Source organism: Ascaphus truei, unplaced genomic scaffold (genome assembly GCF_040206685.1).
Source record: "Ascaphus truei isolate aAscTru1 unplaced genomic scaffold, aAscTru1.hap1 HAP1_SCAFFOLD_965, whole genome shotgun sequence".
Taxonomy (NCBI): Eukaryota; Metazoa; Chordata; class Amphibia; order Anura; family Ascaphidae; genus Ascaphus; species Ascaphus truei.
This window is the reverse complement of record NW_027457304.1, coordinates 106,774-114,542: the sequence shown is the minus strand read 5'-3', so window position 1 is coordinate 114,542 and position 7,769 is coordinate 106,774. Positions and strand designations below refer to the sequence as shown.

At 41.5% G+C, this 7,769-nt stretch overlaps 1 long non-coding RNA gene across 1 annotated transcript; it reads right to left on the bottom strand.

Moving 5' to 3' along the window:
• Window positions 1–707: 707 nt before the first annotated feature.
• LOC142486585 (uncharacterized) lies at window positions 708–6,394 on the bottom strand. Its single transcript, XR_012799043.1, has 3 exons — window positions 5,995–6,394; window positions 4,318–4,428; window positions 708–1,005 (listed from the first exon to the last, which is right to left on the bottom strand). It is a non-coding gene; the product is annotated as an uncharacterized LOC142486585 (long non-coding RNA).
• Between the last annotated feature and the right edge of the window lie 1,375 nt (window positions 6,395–7,769).

Below are 7,769 nucleotides of genomic sequence, written 5' to 3'. Positions count from 1 at the left end.
CGGTGATGCGCGGCACGCTGAGGGAGTGCGGCTAGCACGCCGGGGCATCCCCCGGCTTGCGGTGCTAGCCGTGCTTCAATAAAACGTGTCGGTAGTGTAGCAAGGATTATTTCTTCCTCTGGTGCATTATGATGGGATGTGTTGTAAGATTCTGCATTATTAGCATCACTGAATCTTTTGGAAACTGAGTAATATTCTATGTTTTAATGCAATATTATGGATGATCAGCCGGTAAAATAAAGCTTACTGTATCTGTAGCCATGCTCTACCCATGATGTGCTGAATCAATGACTGCAGAGTGATTCAGAGTGGTAAACATGACTGGAACTCATCTCTGAATAGAGGACAGAACAGCAGTGCAGAGTAGGAGGTGAATGTATCTCAAATGGAAGACTTAGTAGCTGTGTGGGGAGTAGACAGTACAGACTGATCAAATAAATAGTTAAAGGAGTATCTTCAACATTACTTGGCTTTGTTATCAACATTGAAGTTTCTCTTGTTTTTTCTGTTCTTTAAATCACTACTACTGATGCCATGTGTAACCTGTACTGAGAGATATACTCTACTGGCCTAGATGAAACCATATGATGCAAACAGGATTCATCCCACTCCAGATTCATATGATTGCACCACTTCAACCTTTAATAAAACACATAGAACTACAGCAGTGCGCTACTGCACATGTTCTTGTTATGAATGGTAGTAGATGTGGTCCTTGGGTCAATACTTCATACAGCAGCCACACTCTACTCATGATGTATTGAATCAACAAAAACCTGCATGGTACAGATCACAGGAAGGGTAGAGTAGAGGGGAATATGTCCAATGCGAAACCCTTAGCAGCTGGATTGTGTGGAGTCAACAAAACGACAAATACTAAATGAGAAATATACACATTGCTTATCTGTCTCTGTGTAGTCATTTTCCTCCTCTTCAACTGTCTTTCAAAATTTCTCTTCTGACAGAAAAGAAACACATGGCTTCAATATTCACTGTTCTTCCCTCCTGAAATAAAAGTTAAGCATTGCATGGTTATGATCATACATACAATGAACCTTGCGCCAAACCATGTGATCCAAAGTAAATCCACCTCCCTCCCATAGCTATGTTCCTTCTAGAGCTTCTACCACACAAGTCATTAATGTTCGTGACACTGTACTGCAGTCACAGTCTGCACACAAAGTACTGAATCAATTACATCACACTGAAAAGGCAGTCTACATGATGCAATAGTTAACCATAATAACTCTGTCATGCAAATGACAGGAAAACCTATATGTATATCATTAGGGGAGAGGGGAAAAATAATTAAAAAATAAGTGCGACAAATAAAAACAGATTATAGGAAAGTAAATCCTTGCCCTGGGAACTTTACAATCTAAGAGAAATGTTAGAAGACTTAAAGAGAGGCAGCAGTTGGGGGAAGAAGTGCAGTAGATGACAATGCTTGTCCTTAATGGTGGGTACAATTAGTAGAAAGCACATCTTGGGAACAATAGTTGTTAGCAGTGACTGTGGGTGTGGGACAGTAGCCACGAGTCAAAGTTTTTTAAATGCTTGATTTAAGTCGTGAATTTTAAGATTGGTCTTACATGTGGGTGGAAGAGGTTATGTTGGCATATACTGAGTGTGAGGAAGTTTCACATGTACGGTGCAGTGATGGAAAATGGTTTCAGGCAAGTGAGAGAACAGTAGAGGTGAAAGAAGTTTACAGGAGACAGTTATGGTTATAGTGCAAGAGACAAGCAAGGGCATAACGAGAGATCAAAGATGATATGCAAGAAGGAGCAGATTAATGGAGAGCCTTAACAAAAAGGTAAGGAGGAGAACTTTGTAGGTGATACAAAAACTTGATGGGATGCCAGGACAGGGATTTAAGGAGATGAGCAGAGACTGTTGTGGGAGAAAGTGAGATAATTCAAGCAGCAGAGTTTTGCATAGGAGAAAGTTGTGAAGCATGGAGGCCTGTTAGTAGTATGTTAAAATAACCTATAGGATAACAGTATACATTTTAGTTTTAGCAGTAGGTTGAGAGGGGAAAGGGAAGATCTTGGCAATATTACAGAGAAAGAGGCAACACATTTTACCCATAGCCGTGCATGTGAATGGAGATGGAATTGAAGAGCCAAATGTTACTCCTATGCAACATGTTTGATGACAAGATAGATGGTAGTACTGTTTACTGTGATGGAGAAAGGGGATAATATGAGCCCAGTGTTAGACATTAAGTTTAAGGCAGTGGAGTGCCATCCATGAGCATATAGCCAGGAGACAACCCAAGAGTAGGGACTGGATTGCAGGAGTGAGAACAGGGGTGGATAGATTTGTGTGTGTATCATCCGCATAGAGATTATATCTAAGGCCAAAAGCATTGATGAAGTCACCAAATGATAGTATGTAGAGAGAAAGAGAGATCTCAGAACAGAGCCCTGATGTATACCCACAGACAGATCAATAGAAGACGAAGACATGTTAGCAACAGAGATGGAGAATGTGTGACATGAAAGTTATGATGAAAACCAGGATAGAACTGTGTTACTGATACCAAGAGAGAGTTTAGAATATGAAGGAGGAGAGTGATTGAGAGCATCAAACGCAGCCGATAGATCAAGTAGGATTAGTAGGGAAAAACCTTGGGAATTAGCTTTAAGCACAGTCTGTAGAACGTGCTGTACGAAAGGCAGGTTGTAAAGGATCCAGGAGGGCATGTGATTTAAGAATGTTGACACTAGCAATTAGAAGGCAAACAGCATGAGGGATACAGAGCGGTAGTTAGTAAGGCACATAGGGTGTAGTTTGTTTCTGACAAAAGGGTGACCGCTACAGGCTTAAAGTAAGAGGGCAAAAATCCAGAGAATAGGGAGAAATTGAAGATGTGGGTGAGAGTGGGGACTAAGAGATGCAGTAAGGTGTGAGGGGATACGATCTAGAGGGCATGTGGTAGAGGGAGAATAGAAGATGATTAGCTTCCAGCTCTGTAAGAGAAGAAAAGGAGTCAAGTGCAGAAGGAGATTTGGGTAGAAGGAGAGAAGGGGGAAGGGACAGAAGGAATCTCCTTGTGGGTGGCATCCACCTTGCCTCTGAAGTAGTCAAATGCTTGAGGAGAAGTGAAGGAAGGATGGCAAGTGTGAGGAGAAGGTTAGTGGAGGGAGTCAAATACAGAGAAAAAAAACAGCGTAAATTAAATTTGAGTGTTGATGAGTGTGGAAAAAAGTAGTGTATTTAGCCCTAGAGAGCAGCTTTATACAGGACAGGAGACATTTTTACTGTAGAAAAATCAAACAAAGTGTGAGATTTCCTCCGTAGGTATTAAGAACAGCAAGTGGAAGTGTGATGAGTGTGTTTGGGAATTTAGCCAAAGGTGTGGGTTAGAGGGATGAGTGTGTCAGAGCCTATAGGGGGCATATAGATAGGAGGATAGCATTGTAAGAGTTAATAAGATTGTTAGTTTAAGCAGAAAGAAAGAGAGAGAAGAGAGAAGAGAGGTTAGAGTAGATGTCAGAGGAGAGTTTAATTAAGCAGAGGCAAATCAGTGGGACAGGTAAGATGCGGTGAGGGGAATGACTGATTGTGACTGATGAGAGCAGAAGAGGTTATGTACAACTAGAGCCTTGTTAGTAAGAGTGGACATTCCAGAGGGCACAGGAGAAGGGAAGAGAAAAGTAAGGAAAGGAATGTGGATTACATTAGATAGGTTAACACTCTTAGTAGGGAGGCCTGATGTGTATATGAGCCGGTCCAAGATTATAAGAGATATCCCCCAACATCAGCGAGCATAGAAGGAGACACAGAGATAGGTGTAGAGAGAGACAGAGATAGGGATATGTAGAGAGAGAAGGGCGTCAAGAGAATGAGACAGATAGGCGTAGAGAGAGGAGACATAGAGAGAGGGGGCTTTGAGAGGGGGGCGTAGAGAATGAGGGAAGGTGGAAGAGAATAGGATGTGCAGGAGTGCATTTCATTGAGCAGTGCAGAAATAGCTGCAATAGAGGTCTGTACAAATGGTGCTTTGTGTAGACACATGCAAAGGTAGGGGAAGGAAAGTGTATAGAACATGTGGATAAAAGCAGGAGTGTGGAAGTTAGAGAAATTAGAAAAGTTTTACAGAGGAGTGAGGAAACAGTAAACAGAAAGAACAAGAGAGAGGTTACATTGGGATGACGTGCTGTGGTAGAGAGAAATGCTAGGAGAGAGCCTCCAGATATTAGAGGACATGAATTGAGAGAGCAAATGTATAAATCAAAACCGGAGGGGGAGGTATAGCACGAAAGCTTGCACAGCAGTTGATGAAGATTATAGTCTTAAAGTTGCGTGTACCTGTCAGGGCACTCAAGAAGGTCAATGCTCACAAGTGCAGAGTTCATGAAGAAATGCTGAATCCAGTTCCCCTCCAATTTAATTTTAATATAACTTTTTCATTCTTCATTACTGCAAAAAGCAAACAAAACAAAACCACATTGCATTACTATTTTCAAAATGGATTGAATGACATATTCAACAGTAACTGTGTGATGCCAATATTCCCTTCTCACTCGTAGGCCAGTACGGTCAGGTACCCAGTACTGATAAAACAATAAGTGCCCGTACTAAGTACCAATATGAATTATAAGGAAATGTAAAATCTCCAGGTCTCTCTCCATCTCTGCAACAGATATATGGATAAGCCCATATTAAGGCATCACGTGACCGGAGCCGTCACTGACTGGGTATACGCAAAGATGCAGGGAGATGCAAAGAAAGGGAGGGAGAGAGACAGGGAGAAGATGGGAAACGGAGGGAGGCACGGATGGCAGGCCTCTCTCTTTCACTGGTGCATGCAAGGAGCTGGTCCCAACATCCACAAAGTGTGTGTGTATTATTGGTTGTGTTTTATGGCGGTAGGAGGATAGTGTGTATATTGTGTGTGTGTGGGAGTATTATATTGTGTGTAGGGTATTATAGTGTGTATATTATGTTGAGGTGCAGAGGAGAGTGTTAGATTGGGTATCTTGTGTTAGGGGGTATTGTGTATATTGTGTTTAAGACTATAATATTATTGGGGAGATTATTATTGAGGAGGTATTAAAGTGTGTATTGTGGGGAGTATTAGTGTATGTATTATTTGTGGGTGACAGATGCTGTGGGTAGGCCAAGAGTACGGGCCAGACTAAGGTGGAGACTTTCTGTACTCTGCATACAGGACTCTACATGCACTGCAGAGGTGAAATTCCCCCAACTCCAATTTGCTACACTCTCCAAGAGAGAATATTGTGATCAGAGGTGGAAGATGAGCAGGGTCACTGCCCAGGGAGTAGCCTGTCAGGGGGCATGGAAATCTCTTTTGGTGCGTATGTTGCCACGTGGCATTGATTGACCGGTCAATTAGCACTGCTTCCTATCACAGTGACATGATCCGGTGCTGTGATCGGTTGTAGCGCTGACCAAGGTGTGTTAGTGCAGCAATTTACAGGGAGGGAACAGAGGTTGTGGGTGACAGATGCTGGGGGTAGGCCAAGAGTACGGGCCAGAGCAAGGTGGAGATATTCTGTACTCTGCATGCCCATCCTGCATACCCAGGACTCTGCATGCATGCCAGTGGCTGTGGGGTGTGTGTGTGTAGGTATGCCAAGTGTCAGTGTGCATAAGTAAGTGTGCTGTGTGTGTAAGTAAGTTTGCCTGTGTGGCAGGAGGTGTAGGGGGGTGGGGGGCGGGGGGCGGTTCAGCTGGAGGACTTTACCCAGCACAAAAGCACATAGATGCCTCTGATTATATCACCCCAAATGCTGATAATATCCTGCTGTAGATGCACTTTACAGAAGATGATACAGATGTCATCAGTGTTTGGTGGGTTCATTAAATCAATCCATCATATAATAGCCACACTGTGCATATGATGTACTGAATCAGTAACACCAATCACAGGAAGACATCTCCATGGTAGGGGTAGTGTTGAAGTTAACAAAATATGTCCAGCACTGTGGTGTGGAGCCCATACATAATAATTGTGCACATTACCAGAACAACATATTGTCAACTGCATGATCATTTTGCTGCTTGTAGTGTATACTCTTGTCCTGTGCAGTGTTGTAGTAGATCCGTCTCTTCGGTGTTCACTGCAATAAAAGTAAGACATTGCATTAATATTACAGAAGTTTGGGGGCTGAAATCCCACTATGCTAATGACAGTTTCCCTTTGCATAAGATTCTTGTGATTATATCTCAATGATGATCAATAACAACTACATCATAACACAGCTGCTCTATACAGAATATGTATTTGCCATCAATGGTCATGGAGGCAATATGTCACACAATGTACATATATAGCAAGGATTATTTCTTCCTCTGGTGTATTATGATGGGAGGGTGAGATTCTGCATTATCAGCATCAGTAAATCTGTAGGAAACTGAGTGATATTCTATTTTTTAATGCAATATTAGGGTAAAATAAAGCTTGCTGTATCTATAGCCATGCTCTACCCATGATGTGCTGAATCAATGACTGCAGAGCGATTTAGAGTGGTAAACATGACTTGAACTCATCTCTGAATAGAGGGTAGCACAGTAGTGCAGAGTAGAAGGTGAATGTATCTCAAATGGAAACCCTTAGCAGCTGTGTGGGGAGTAGACAGTACAGACTGACCAAGTAAATAGTAAAAAGTAGTAACTTCAACATTACTTGGTTTTGTTCTCCACTCCTGTTTTTCTGTTCTTTAAATCACTAATACTGATGCCATATGTAACCTGTACTGAGAGTTATATACTCTACTGGCCTAGATCAAATTAAATGATGCAAACAGGATCCCTCCCACTCAAGATTCATATGATTGCACCACCTCAACCTTTCATAGCAATAACATAGAACTGCAGCAGTGCGCTACTGCACATGTTCTTGTTATGAATGGTAGTAGATGTGGTCCTTGGGTCAGTACTTCATACTGTAGCCACACTCTATTCATGATGTATTGAATCAACAAAAATCTGCATGGTACAGATCACAGGAAGGGGTGGAGTAGAGGTGAATATGTCCAATGCGAAACCCTTAGCAGCCGGATTTTTTGGAGTCAATAAAACGACAAATACTAAATGAGAAATATACACATTGCTTATCTGTCTCTGTGTAGTCATTTTCCTCCTCTTCAACTGTCCTTCAATTTTCTATTTTGCAAGAAAATGAACACATGGCTTCAATATTCACTTCTGTTCTGCAGTCTTTCCTCTTGAAATAAAAAAGTTAAGCATTGCATTATTATTATTATAATTATTATTGACGATACATACAATGAACCTTGCTCCAAACCATGTGATACAAAGCAAATCCACCTCCCTCCCACAGCTGTGCTCCTTCTAGAGCTTCTACCACACAAGTTATTCATGTCAGTGAAACTGTACTGCAGTCCCGGTCTGCACACAATCTACTGAATCAATGACATCACACTGTGTCACACAATGTCATGCTAACGACAGGAAACAATCTTTGTATATATCTTTGTATATATAATAATAATAATAATAATAATAATAATAAAAAAAATAAGACAGGACAGACACTCCTACATTGCAATCAATAGAAAATAACTGGGACAGGCACTTCAAGGATGCATACGGTCCCGGATAAACTGTAGCTACCTATACACGTGTGCCTTGTCTCTAGACTCTGCATATATCTCTATTTATATACCACCCATTGTGTACTCAGCGCTTTACAAGAGAGACCAAAAAGTACAGGAAATTATTATACAATAAGTTCAACAAACAAAAACAGACAATAGGAAAGTAAATCCCTGTCC